Source organism: Labeo rohita, chromosome 11 (assembly GCF_022985175.1).
Source record: "Labeo rohita strain BAU-BD-2019 chromosome 11, IGBB_LRoh.1.0, whole genome shotgun sequence".
In the NCBI taxonomy this organism is placed as follows: Eukaryota; Metazoa; Chordata; class Actinopteri; order Cypriniformes; family Cyprinidae; genus Labeo; species Labeo rohita.
The window spans coordinates 23912500-23927865 of record NC_066879.1 but is presented as its reverse complement, the minus strand read 5'-3'; the positions used below and the strand labels follow the sequence as shown (position 1 = coordinate 23927865).

Genomic DNA, 15366 nt, shown 5'->3' with positions numbered 1-15366 from the left:
CTATATTATGAGGCAAGAAATGTCAGGAGTGAAAATGTCACTACATAAGAGAGGCAAGACGTGGCCTGCATTAGAACAGGCGTTTTAGTTTGTTCCTTGAGAAATTTCCTTGCTGAAATGTGCTGAATTGTATTAATTAGCGATGAGCTCTTGATTAACCTTTGTTGTCTTTGCTGTTCCCCAGAGGCTGGAGAAAAATTGCTGTTCCGTGATGTTTAGAGAAGCGGCAACCTGTGGATTAAGATGCGAGCCGACAGAATTCTGGCTTACGCGGTCTGTCAGTCTGCAAGCTCATTCATCCACCGCCGTCGTGCAAGATCCCATCACACCTTAGAGTTGCTTTTGTCAGGTGAGCAATACCAAAACAAGCAATTCTCTCCTGGGCATTTTTCAAGAAAGATGGCAAAACTCCACTGATGCATTACAGTAGCGAGGCTCACATTCGTGTTGTGACGTGTACATGAGGTGCAAGATCAGATCAGAATGAGAAAAATCATTTGCAGACTATTGAGAAGGCATGAAGGATTTTTTTTTTTTTTTTAAATTAAGATTTTTGACTTTTTTTTACCAGCTCAACATGTTTTAAAGACAAAATCTAGGTTTGCTACCAAACTGCGCTCTGTGTTTTGACATGCAATGTCAAAAGCATTCCTAACATGCATGGTCGCATCAAAGCATAACATACATTACATTCTATAGGGCTTTATCTTATGGACTGTATATTTTCTCTGTGTGTGTGTTTAATTTATGTGCATAGCAATTAACTAGAGTTGATCTAGAAAGTGGAACATAAATTTTGCAAGTCGCAGAAGAACATGTTTCATCATGATAGTAAGGATCTAAAATTATAATAAGAACTTAAAACAGACACATTGATCCAAACATGTACAGTAAGACTGACTTCCTCCTGCAGAGCATAAAAGAAAATATTATAAATGATTACTGGAATCCAAAGATAATTGAACCCCAATGAGTCAGTTTTCAAAATATCTTTTTTTTCCCGCAAAAGAACAGGTTTGGAATGGCATGAGGATACATGATGACATTTTTTATTTTTAGGGATGAAATCTAACCCTATAATTAACCCTTGATTTTGTTTTCAGGCCAAGGATTGTAAGGTTGTAACATCTTGAATTTTCCTTAATGATGATGACTGATGAAAGTGGTTGGGTGCGATGTCTTTACACATCTTTGTGTGAAAACCCCTAAGACGTTTTTATTATTTTTTTAAATGCCCTGATTAGTGTGCCTTCATTTGCAGGTGATACGTTAACGAGAGTTCACCAAACCACTGCGGGAATTTCCATCAGCAAAACCTCACAAATACATTCATCTGTGTTTCACATTTTCAACTCTGCCTGATCCAGCGTCTTGTTTATTGTTCCGCGAAGGTTTTTGCGAAATGCTTGCCCAAGGCATGTTATGTGCTCTGAAGACAAACTTCACCTTTTGTGTTAAAAGACTCTGCACACCTTCCATTAGACAGTGCATAATGTTTACTTAACCAGTTGTGATAAGTGCGAAATCATAACACAATTGTGTTATATAATTATGAAAATGGGTACGACCATGAAAGATTTAAAAGACTTCACGTTGAAGTTCATGGCAGAGTCAGTCTTAAAACATCATAGTCCATTTCCCTGCTTACATAAACAAATTCACCAAGAAAGTAGTTTGCGACTCCTGAGCAGACAAATGTTCTTTGTAAAGCGAACCTGCCAGACGTACATAAAATTGATTGTTGAGATAAATGGTTGGGTTACACAATTCCTGTTTTGTTATTTGGCTAATTTCAATTATCTAGTTGTGCATGGCTTACTCCGCTCAGCTCCGTATCTCTTTAAAGACGGCGTGGTTGTTCAATCATTCAGTCAAATCCTTACATGATTTTATTCAACATCACATTCAGACGCATTTACACCCAGCACACAAACTATTGAGGTTGATCATTCAGCTTCTGTGAGCTCAAGTAACACAGCCAATTGCAAGCAAATTGTTTAATGAAACCTCAAAGATGTGAATGTATCGCAGTGTTACGCGCTCATTGTGCATGGATCGGAATGTATTTTGAAAGGCTTTCACTCAGGCTAATGGTTCAGATTGGGTTTCTCTCTTTTTCCAATACAGGCCTGGCCCAGAAACCACTAATGGTAGCAGTTTAAACCTAAGACTACTCAGTCGCTGCCCACCTTGAAATGACTAAGTTGGCTGCGCCTGAAAGACAGCATTGTGTGTGTAAAAACTACCACGGTGACAGACAGCAGGACAGGCCTTCAGTGGACTTGCTTGAGGTATTGACACAGAGATTGTGTATTAGTGTTCATTTAGTTTTTTATTATCATTGTTGTGCAGTAACGTGTCAGATTCTAGCCTTTTTAATTTTATTTAATGCACTATTAAAGCAATACACAATAATAATCTTTTTTTTATATAAATTTACACTACCAGTAAGATTTTTAATGTTTTTAAAGAAGTCTCTTCTGCTCAAGATTCACATATAATGTACTCACCCCCTTGTCATCCAAGATGTTCATGTCTTTCTTTCTTCAGTTGTTAAGAAATTATGTTTTTTGAGGAAAACATTTCAGCATTTTTCTCCATATAATGGACTGATATGGTGCCCCGATCTGAACATCCAAAAAGCAGTTTAAATGTGGCTTCAAACAATCCCAAATGTGGTTGTAAAAGATCCCAGCCGAGGAAGAAGGGTCTTATTTAGCGAAACAATCTGTTATTTAAAAAAATAAAATTTAAATACTTTTTAATCTCAAATGCTCATCTTGCCTTTCTCTCCATGAACTCTGTGTATTCTGACTCTATCTCTTATCTCCTCTTAAAGGCCTGAGATGTTGTGAGACACAGGGACTGTGTTCTTTGTTGAATGTGTGGGATAGTTTGGTTTTGTGTCTTTGAGTTATCATTGTACTCACTTGTATAGAACTGATGTAGTGTGTTGATGTCATTTGTCAGCACACACTATATACTAGTATTCTGCCTCAAGACAGTTAGGGTATGTCGAAAAACTCCAATCGTATTTTCTCCCTCAACTTCAAAAATCATTTCAAAATCATCCTACATTGCTGCAGAAGTACCGACCCAGTCTTTGGAACAAAACAAAAACAGTCCAAGCAGAGTAAGACAAGACGAGCGTTTGGCATTAAAAAGTATATAAATTGTATTTTTTAAAATGAAAATAACCGATCGTTTCGCTAGAGACTTATTTAAAAAACATTAAAAATCTTACTGTTCAAAAACTTTTGACTGGTAGTGTGCATATATAACCTAAATAAAACTATGACAATACTTTATTAGGACAATATTTTATTAGCCTGTCATTTATACACATAGTCTGAGGTATTCTTTCAGTATTTTTTCTAAGAAATGCTGAATGTTTTGATTGGGGGTCCATCTTGCCTCCCAGGATGTAACTCCTCAGTCTGTTTACTATGCGTGAAGCACTGTACCATCCACGTACTGGACAGCCGGTGTGTTCGAAATCAACATGCGTATCATTGAGCCAGCAGTTTCCATGGTTATTTGTGCTTTTGAACCCCAGCCAAATGTGGGAGATGAATTTCAGCTAGGGATCATCAATCCTCCAATTTCTCCTCTCCAAAAACACTGCTTTGTGCAGAGGAAAGTGGTTTCTCTCAGTGCATGCTTCACACTTTGACAAGAAATTCCACCAGGGTTTCATTGTAGTTGCATAGTTATCCAACATTTCTAGGAATCTGTCTTATTTACAAGTGTTTATTTTACGTCTACAATGTAAAAAGCTACAGTCAGATTATAAGTCTGTATTTTGACACATTGAATAACAGCATATCAAACCAAAGCGCCATTTATTTTGCAAAAAGATGCTTTACAAGCAAACATTCACAAAAAATATGTTTTAAAAAGATATACTATTCAAAATTTGATATACTATAGATAGACTATTCAACCAAAACTTTTTAGTTGTCAAACTTTAAGCATTTCACACTTAGTTAATGTGATGAACTGCACTTGTGGTTACTCTGCCAGGGCATCTCTATGAACTTGACTTAATATTTCCACTAAAATGACCTGGGAAAGTTCATAAAACTTAAAAAAATTAGTTCTGAGAAAAGCTAATTTATTTCTTGAGGCCTAATCTAATGCAATAACATTTACACAGTTTAAGCACCGAAACACTTAAAAACCGGCGACTTGAGTGTGTCAAAACCAGACAAAACCCTAGCAGTCCAAGTCTAAGTCAAGGTTATTGCGTTAGGGGTCATTGCAGAGTGGAATGATGGGGTGCCACCTGACCAGCCAACAAAGCCTGCCAATGCTTCCGTTCCATCAGATGTCTTTCGACACGGCCCTAAGACACTCCGCCTCTGCTCCCCTTGAAAAGAAGCTTGAGGATTTTTCCCTCTTTTAAGCTGAGTGGCAGGCATCTGCACTCTTCTGTTTACTAAATAAGCCACGGGAGCTCAAGAATCCATTTCATGTAATAGTCATCATCACGTCAGGGGAAGATACTGTTTGTCTGGTGTGAGATGACTCATCTTTCACAGAGGGAAACTGAGAGCTAGTCAGTGCAGGTATAATTAGGGAGGTTTGAATGATGAAGGGATTTTAGGTAGAACTAATAAAGCTTCAGTTTTTTGATGTGACCTTTGATAATGAAATTACAAGTGCTAAATCAAAACATTCCTGGGAGCTGAACCTTACAGATCATAAAACTCTCAGTCAATGAAAGGTCAGGGACCTCCCTCAGCTTGCTGGACAGGTAACAAATCTACCTTCAGTGATTTAAAAACCAAAAAAGTTAGGATGCAATCTCAAAAAGTACTACTATAAATATTATCATTGTCCTTCTGGAATGTGGTTGGAAAATATAGTTCTATATATATACAGCGTCAGTTTTATTTGGAAACAAATGACTACATACTTGACTTTACCATTATTAGTTACAACCAGATTTAAGTTACATGTGGAAAATCAGAGACGAAATGTTGACCAACCGCTTTGCGCACGCTTGCACTATTTACTCTCAAGTTCTTGGGCAGGTGGAAAAGTGAGTTCTTATTTACTTTGGCTCTGAGCTTATCAGCAAAGATGGGAACTGTGTTATGAAAGACATATTTGTGGGTGGCCTTTTGGATGTTTGTGGTTGCAGAGAACTTAAGCCTTTATGTTCAGCAAACTGTGTCCGTGTGCAAAGAATAAATGTATTTCAAAAAGTTTTTTTTTGACGATGTGCGATAACATTTGATGATTGTCATCTTTGTGATGATTCAGCACCAGTGCTGTGAAGTCTGATTCATTTTAGAGAATCGTTCATTCAGGTTTTTCTTGCAGCTTACCCTTAAAAGATTTGTTCACTTCCAGAATGAATTTACTCAACCATGTTATCCAAAATGTTCTTGTCTTTCTTTCTTCATTCAAAAAGAAATTAAGGCTTTTGAGGAAAACATTCCAGGATTTTTCTCCATATAATGGACTTCAAAGGAAGCCAACAGGTTGAAAGTCCAAATTGCAGTTTTAATGCAACTTCAAAGGACTCTACACAATCCCGGCCGAGGAATAAAGGTCTTATCTAGCAACATGATCAGCCATTTTCTAAAAAAAAAAAAAAAATACAAATTTATATCATTTTAAACCACAAATACTCATCTTGCACTAGCTGGACTTCACGCATTACGTAGTCATGTTGGAAAGATCACATGTGACATAGGTGGAAGTACTGACCCAGTGTTTACAAAGCAAACATGCAAAGTCAAATGCCCTTTACAAAAAAAGGTAAACCAACAATGTCGGATGAGTTTGAAGTTGAAGGAGAAAGTGACATGGAGTTTTGCACAACCCTACTGTTTTGAGTTGAAATACACAGACAAAGACTTAACCACGCGTGACTTTTCCAACGTGATTACGTAATGCGTGAAGTCATAGACGTGCATCACAGAGCTAATACATAATGAGCAATTGTGGTTAAAAGTATATACATTTTCTTTTGCTAGCTAAGGCACTTATTTCTCGCCTGGGATTGGTTAGAGCCCACTGAATCTGCAACCTATTGTTTCCCATTGAAGTCCACTATATGGAGAAAAATCCTGGAATTGAAAATTCTGGATGTGAAATAATCCTTTAAAATTCTCTTCAGTTCTCTCTTACAGTTAAAAGATCTGCATATGCAGGGCTCTACAGTGCGACCATTTCAGTCGCATTTGCGACTTTAGGAGCAGTGTGTGCGACTGACCTGATCATCATATTTGTGTTTGCGCTGAGGGGAGCTTCAAAGGTTTCTGTGTGTTTTTGCAACTTTAAGTAATGTATCATAGACATATCTCATGAATCCTTTCATAAACAGTGCAGAGAAAGTGTAAATAAGATTCATTGTGCAGTGTAGAGAGCTTTGTTGATTATAATGGAACTTTTTTTAGATCACGATGAACTAAGATGAGTGACAGCTTTAATGATTTTTGAGGGAGTTTGTTAATGAGATGTTGATTTAATACAATGGTTAAATAAACAAGAAGTTAATATTAAGTGACTTACATTGTCTGACTATAACACTATTGCCTGATTTTGCTCTATTTCGACGTCAAAAAATGTCTGAAACAAGTCACAACTGAGCCACTGCGCATCTCTATTCAAACACAGCTGTGTTTAGTTTATGAATGAACATGCGTTTTTAAAGAATCTAGTGAGTCAATGATTCAATTTCCCATTCTTAAAGAGAAGCTTTATTCCTGAATGAATCAGCCGTTCGAATGAATCAAATAAATGACAAGCCACTTTTTTGTTCGTCTGTGCCACCTCTGTAGCACAATTTCATTTTGTTAATACTGATTTCATTTGATTGGTTTCTTATTCTTATTCTACTTGTTGTTATTCTGTTGTTTTAATTAGAAATTTTATAAAGCTAAATATATATATATATATATATTTATATATTTGGGGTCATTAATATTTTTTAAAGAAAGTAAAACTTTAGTAAAGATCTATTACGTTGATGATAAGAGACAGTAGGATGTATGCATCGTTACAGAAGATTTCTATTTCAGACAAATGCTGTTGTTTTGAACTTACTATTTATCAAAAAAATTCTGAAATGTGACACTGAAGACTGGAGTTATGGCTGCTAAAAATTCAGTTTTGCCATCACAAAATAAATGATACAAGCTTTCAAATCTATTAAAATGGGAAGCAATTATTTTAGATTGTAGAAATATTGTACAACTGTTTCAACATATTTCAGATCAAATAAATGCAGCCTTGCTGGACACAAGAGACATCTTTCAAAAACAGTAGTGTAAATATCGTGAAGTAGTCCTGTTCATTGATTGCTGCGACTATATACAGTATCTGCCATTTCATAGCAAAACTATATATCAAACTCTGCTGTTTGCCACATTTTGCCATCAAAACGTATATACCGTCATACTGCCCAATCCTAATCCATTCATGGTATTTAGCATGTTTTGGAATAAAGAAACTCACATTGAAACTTCCATGAAATCCATCTCCCTGCAGACTGACTTTGCCTAAAAGTTATTCCCATCTCAAGGTCAATGCTCTGTGATTGTTTAAGTAAAACAGACTGCTTTGTAATTGATACAAAAATATCCTTCACTTTGCAGAGCCTCTATAAAAGGGAATTAATTTGGGGATTAAGGAAATTGGAGAAGGGAAGAGAACTACCTCTGGTGAATGCTCTTTAACCCAGACTTTCAGCACCTGACTGGCTACAACAAAGGGTAATGGTGGTGATGACGGATGCTGCTGCTGTCTCTCTGTGTGGCGCACAGTCTGCGCCTGTTTTAGTGTCACGGTTCTCAGAGGCTCAGACTGGCTGCTACATTACCCCCAACTCTCAATCAAAGCCCACTGTCAGACCCCGGGCAAACACAGGAGTGTGTTTCATGTGTTTGTAGTGGTCTGAAAAATGAGTCGGTCATTCCAGTGGATACATAGAGTTATGATTACAGGTGTCAGACTAATGTTTTTCTGTGACACTTCAAAGTGCAAATTATTTTGGAATTGCAGATTCATCCATGGATTCATCACACTGTAAAATTATAAGTATCATAACGTGAGAATGCGTTATACTATATTGATGGTATCACGTATCATCAATATTTCAGTTGTGAAGAATGTGATTTAAAAATATTTTACACATCCTTCATAATTGTTTACTACATATGAAGTTGATACAACAAATTATATTATTTGATATTATTTCATTTAAATGCATATTTAATAAAAGCAGAAGTATAAAATTATTGTTATAATATAAAAATATTTATTTAAAATATAATTTAATTTATAAAATAAAGTATATAAAATATATATACTATATATTAAATATATTCTATTATGTATTTTGCTTAATTATTATGTTTTATTTAATAATAATAATAATAATAATTTATTTGATATATATATATAAATATATATTGATATATATATTTAGATTTATACTTTATATATTATATACACTATAAACTATTTTAATTGCGCTCACCAGTGCTACATTTTTTGATGAAAATTACAATAAAGACTTATATTGTTACAAAATATTGTTACATTGTATTATTATCTAAAATGACTTTTTCAGTATTGAAAAGAATAGCATTTATTTATTATTTGTTTATCTGTTTATTTATTTAGAAAAGGTTCTTGCGCTCACCAAGGCTACTTTTTTTTTAATGACAAAAAAATAATGTTGTTACAAAATATTATTACAATCTAAAATAACTTTTTCAATATTCAGAAGAACAGCATTTATTTATTTATATATTTAGAAAAGGCTCTTACGCTCACCAAGGCTACATTTATTTTATGACAAAATACTAATGTCATTACAAAATATTATTACAATCTAAAATAACTTTTTTTAGTATTCAGAAGAACAGCATTTATTTATTTAGAAAAGTCTCTTGCGCTCACCAAGGCTATATTTATTTAATAACAAAAAAAAAAAATTTGCTAAAAATATTATTACAATCTAAAGTCATTTTTTTAATATTCAGAATAATACCATTTTATTTATTTATTTAGAAAAGGCTCCTACGCTCACCAAGGCTACTTTTTTTTTAATGACAAAAAAAGTAATGTTGTTACAAAATATTATTACAATCTAAAATAACTTTTTCAGTATTCAGAAGAACTGCATTTATTTATTTATTTTTTATTTATTTATTCATTCATTCATTCATTCATTCATTTATTTATTTAGAAAAGGCTTTTATGCTCACCAAGGCTATATTTATTTTATGACACAATGCTAATGTCATTAAAAAAATACTATAATAATCTAAAATAACTTTTTCAATATTAAAAATATCAGCATTTATTTATTTCTTTATTCAGAACAGTCTCTTTCACTCACCAAGACTACATTTGTTTGATGACAAAAAAACTAATATTTTTACAAACATTTTATAACCTAAAATAACTTCTTTCAGTATTCAAAAGAACAGTATTTATTTGAAATAGAAATGTTTTGTAACATTATAATTTTTTTATTGTCCTATTTGATCAATTTAATGCATCATTGCTAAATAAAATCATTCATTTCTTAAAAATAATAAAAAAAATGTACCAGACTATTGAATGGTAAAGTATGTGAAACAATATAAATGATGAAAAGGAAAAAAAAAATATGAAGAGTTCAAATGCAAAAGCCTCTAAGTACGTCTGACATATTTCTTTAAAATTAGCATTTCTTTGTGGCTATTTTATGTAGGTTTTTATGTAAGTACTGGTACTTCTAAATGGGTTGAGTCTGAGATGTAGTGCATTTGAAGTGAAAGTACTTGATGAACATATACATATATAAGTGTGGAGAGCATTCGCTCAGTATCGTTATTTCATTTTTGGCCAAGATGGCTTTTAGAGGCTTTTGCATTGGAACTCTTCATATATATTTATGTACATTATAATGTTTATTTTGTGATTAGAATTTAGAACTCTAAAACAATGTATGTTATATAGCAGTTGATTCCAAGCATTTGTTATTGTAAAAGGCATTTTTCTCCTTTAAGATGGAATCTTCCTCAGGTTACAGCCTGTGCTGCAACACGTCCCGTCAGATAGGCACAACTTGCGGCCAATTACAGGAGGAAGCTGTGTCTTCTGCTGGGTGATTTACGCTATGTGCTCCGACCAGGAAAAATGTGGAATATTGCTCTGTTAAATCAACACTGCAGAGTACTGCTGCCCAGGTGATGAATGTTAAAGCAATTTATTGAGCATTAAGACCAGTTTTTTATGCCTACAGCATGCCATTGATACATCCGTTGATGGTAATGATGAGACTGCGGTAGGTGTTTGCAGGTGTAAACAAAGAGTTTTCCTTGCAGAGAGTAACTGTAAGAAATCAGGCTTGTCTGTGTGGCTGCAGGGCGAAACACAAAGCGCAGTGGTGGTAGCCATCATCGACTGAGCAACACTCTAAGCAACTGGTGACAGATCTGTCGGGATGCATGACCACTTTACACCATGCACTGTGTGTGCATGCATGTGTGGGTCACACGCACACACACAGTGTTTTTACTGGAGACTTCTGCACAATGCACCTGAGGAATTCCACCAGTGTCCAGTGGTAAAAAAGCAGCCTCCAAACATACTGCTTGTGTTCGTGTGAGCTACAGCTTGTTCTCTCCACCCATGTTTGCGATTCATACCTCATTAATAAGCACAACATGTTATTTGATCATATGGAGGTTGGTCGGTATTCCTTTGGATCAGTGTGTCAGATGGTCTTCAGGAGTGACATATCAAATAGGAATGCCCATATTTAGAGTTAAGGGTTAGGAATGGCTCTGAGGTGAAATAATTTGTTTTCACATTAGCTCATCTCCAGGCTTCATTCCTATCCTCTGACCATTAAAGTGTACTCAGGTGCATTCTTTCATCTTGTGCAGAGGCAGAGAATGTAAAGGTGTTCAGATATCAAAAACTATTAGGTTTTTCATGCTTCACATCAGGTTGGCTCCCAGGTAATGACGCTTTGTGTGATCATCATTTGGAGATGTCTGACTGGAGACTAATTTGATGTGGCTGATGTGTGTTCACAATGATTGCAAATCTCCTTTGATGCGTCTTGCTTTGGCAGAGCGAAGAAAAGAAATATGACTTCTCGATTCTGACATAAGGGATATGGAACTAGTTTATGGTACATACTGACCTGTTTACCCAATTGCTTAGGCTATGTTCCCTAGCTAGTATTTCACATGACTGCTGTTGTTGTTTTGTTAAAGAGACAGTTAAAGTTCGCCCAATGAAAACTATCATTGTTGCTTAAAACCTTGTGTGGGACATGAAAGAATATATTTTTAAGAGTGTTGGTAACCAAACAGTTTTGGTTCCCATTGACTTCCCTTGTATGGAGAAGTTATAAAAATGTAATACAGTAAAAGTAAATGGGAAGCGAAAATGTTTGGTGAACAACATTATTCAAAATAATTTCTTTTTTGTTCTACAGACAGAAGAAATGTATACATTTGTAATGACGTGAGTGTGTCAGACAATAGACAATGCTCAGGGCCCTTTAAAATTTTTTTTTTTTTTTTCCTCCCATTTTCATTTTGTTTTCATTTTCCTGCATATTTTTCTAGACTAGTTTTAAAGGTTAAATCAAATTTTATTTATCAAAAAGCATGTCTAATGAATTGAGATCATCAAACTTAGCAATTTATTAAAAGTTTAAGAAAAAATACATTTTTAAGGCCCTATTAAATACATTTAATTTTTCTCTCAAATTCGTTTTTATTTTTACCATTAGTTTGCCATTAATTTCATTTTAATGGTTTCATTTTGTTTTAATAATCAAAAGCATATCTAAGTAATTGATTTTATAGAAAACATCACATTTTATTTTTTCGGACATGGGCTACTGTGTTTACATTTTTCTGGTAAATAGTTTTCTGGTAAATATTCATTAAAAATAATGTTTTACTAGTAATTTTATTAGTAGTAGTAGTGCTATCATTACATTAAGTAATACATTTCTGTCACAATTTCTTCAAGTTAAACCAAACTTTTATTTTCGTGGATTGCTGTGAAGACCTTTAAGTTTCTGTTTTTATTATGATATGATGATATAATTTTTCTCAAAAAAAATGGTAAAATGCTCAAGAAGTGACTCTCAGAGCAGTTCTATATAGTTTATGTGTTCGTGTACTCATATATTTGAGGTGGCAGAGGCTGAAAACACTGCGTGCGTGATGCACGCTTTAGTGTGTGTGTAGTAAACGAAACCGTGCATCTGCATCATTCATTCACACAGAGACACACATAACATGCAGGATTCATATTTAAGTAGTATTTTTGCGGCTTAATATTCAGACACTGTATGGTGTTTTGATTTAAGTGTACTGACCTACTTTTGATTTATTCATCCAAAATTTGGCACATTCCGTGATACAATAAATTCCATTTTTATGAATGGATTCCATGATTCCATCAGCTTTTTGCATTGCGAAATTTTTGTATTTTATGCATTTGTGTGCAAATTATTTTTGCACATTCCTACCTAATAGGCTGTATATAGTACCCGAACGATAGTTTATCACGAGATCATTCTATAAACATAATAAAATAGCAATAAAAAAGGCGATAAAGAGAAAAAGAGGTCAGGATATTTGAATAATGATGCACTTTTCTTGTGCACATGGGGTTTTCCATTGATTAATCCACATCAAAGCTGAGTGAGAGAGGCAGAAGTCACGGTTCATCACCCCAAGGCAAATCCAAAGCCTGAGTCAGAGCATGTTTGAGAAAAGGCAGCCATCAAGTGAAATAGTTTCATAGTGATAAACGTGATTGGTTGAAGTTTTTGACATGCTACCAAAACTGCATGCACATAATTCTGGTCTAAAGATTGAGGGGACTTTTTTCCAGTCTATTCCAGTCTACTGGCACGAAACCGATTAATCCATTCCGGATCGTGATTTCCCCATCCAATACCGCCACTGCTCTACAGATAAGTCTCTTCATATAGCACAAGGGCAGAACAATCTCCCACCTTGATTAAAAGCTTCATGTAAAAACATATTAGGCAGTGGAAGTATGAGCGCCTGAGGGTGGAGAGGTAGAATTCACTGTTTGCTTTGTGAAGACAGGGAGAAAAAGAGAAGGAGAGGGAGAGGTAATGGAAAGTTCAGTAGCAGGTGAGACTCACCTGAGAAAGCGAGTGACCTGTAGGCCTGTCTGACTCTGACTGCAGTCGGGGCTGGGGAAGGGAATCTGTTGACAGACACTCAGATATCCCAGGCACTATGGAAAAGATAAAGGCAACATTGTTGTACGGAAGGGGCTGGTCTTAATCTGGGCGAGCTGAAGATCAGTATCATAGCTAGTGGGAGTATTAGTACTTGGTGTTAGCTGTACAGTGCTGCAGAAAGGAAAATCCCTTTGGTGTGTGAGAGATGGAAACATTTGGCAGGTTTTTTTTCCCCAGGAACGTTTTTGTAATCATGTGCGATGATGAGGACACTGCTGTTTTACACATATCTATGATCACACTTCCGATTTGGTGTCCATATTTGAATTTTAAAGGAGAAGTCCAAAACAAAGATTCACATATAATGTACTCACCCCCTTGTCATCCAAGATGTTCATGTCTTTCTTTCTTCAGTCGTAAAGAAATTATGTTTTTTGAGGAAAACATTTCAGGATTTTTCTCCATATAATGTACTTCTATGGTGCTCCGAACTTCCAAATGCAGCTTCAAATGATCCCAAATGCGGTTGTAAATAAGTCCAGCCGAGGAAGAAGGGTCTTATCTAGCAAAACGATCAGTTAATTTTTTTAATTAAAAAATACAATTTAAATACTTTTTAATTTCAAACTTGTCTTGGTCTTCCTGAACTGTGTTTTCTGGCTCAAGACAGTTAGGGTATGTCGAAAAACTCCAATCGTATTTTCTTCCTCAACTTTCGAAAATCATTTCAAAATTATCCTACATCGCTGCAGAAGTACCAAAATAGTCTTTGCAAAGTGAACATGCAAAGAAGATCAAACACAAAAGGTAAAACAGCGATACAGGACGATTTTGAAGTTGAGGGAGAAGATTGAGTTTTTCAACATACCCTAACTGTCATGAACTGGAAAAAAACAGTCCAGGCAGAGTAAGACAAGATGAGCGTTTGACATTAAAAAGTATATAAATTGTAATATTTTTATGAAAATAACCAATCGTTTCGCTAGATAAGACCCTTCTTTCTCTGGTGGGATCGTTTGAAGCCATATTTAAACTGCATATCAGTCCATTATATGGAGAAAAATGCTGAAATGTTTTCCTCAAAAAACAATTTCTTTACGATTGAAGAAAGAAAGACATGAACATCTTGGATGACAAGGAGGTGAGTACATTATATGTGAATCTTTGTTTTGGAAGTGGACTTCTCCTTTATGAATGACTGTAATTTGCAAGAGGTGAAATCTAACACATCTAGACAATATTGTGCACTTTGTATATTCATCGCTTCCCAAATGATGATCAAACAATTCTTGAAATCTGATCTAACTATTTATACGGAGACATATTCCCCCAACAAAATCTAAATTCAGTTGGGTTTTAGGCCACATGTGGAAGTGGTTTTGCCTTGTTGCTAAACATGGGATTTCTAGGTGTTTTTATGCTATTCAGACTACAAACAAAGAGGATTTGAGTTGGATTTGCCAAAAAGCTGCCTGTCTGAACAAGGCACCAGTGACTGAGAACGACGAGCACTCAATTAATCAGTTAGTTCTGTTTAAGACTTGATGCTGACTAAGCCAACATGCCTGTCTAAAAATGCCTTAAAATTATTGTTTATACTGCTTTACCCCAACATATAATTATATACCTGTAGATGCACATTGACTTTGCACTAAGAGTAATTACCAAATCCAGGATGTAAATGGGTAGATGACTGTCCGATAAGAGAGTATAAATGAAGATGGTCTAGCAGTGCATCCCTTGGGCCAGGACATGTAGACATTATCCATCCGTCAGGTGATAGTGATCTCGGTTCAAAGAGACGCAGACTGCCCTGTCATTAGGTAAGAGGTTATGATCTATAATTAAGGAAATTAAATCAATTAGAATCTCTCTGAAAAGATGGAAAGTTGATGGTGTAATGGCATGTCGCTGTGAGATTAGTCACAAGAACTTGTGAGATGAAGACATGGTAATTGCAATATGTGCACTCGTGCACACAAACACAGAGCCAATGTGGACAGCGTGCTGAAAATGAATGACATAAACCAGGTGTTGAACTTCCTGAATATAGATATTAAGCAGGCCTGTCAAACACTGTCATTCCCCCCTCTCATTACACTCAAATACCTGCCACCCTCACACATTCAAAAACATTCACTATCTCAGTCTCGTTAGACAATATTAAA

The 15366-nt window shown here is 35.2% G+C and overlaps 1 protein-coding gene across 1 annotated transcript in view; it reads left to right on the top strand.

The window, feature by feature from the left end:
• The window catches only part of barx1 (BARX homeobox 1), a 90684-nt gene that overhangs the window by 3078 nt on the left and 72240 nt on the right, over positions 1-15366 (top strand). The window contains exons 2-3 of the mRNA XM_051123439.1: positions 185-349; positions 2128-2291. The gene's annotated coding sequence lies outside the window, so the exon portion shown is untranslated. The remainder of the gene's footprint in view (positions 1-184; positions 350-2127; positions 2292-15366) is intronic.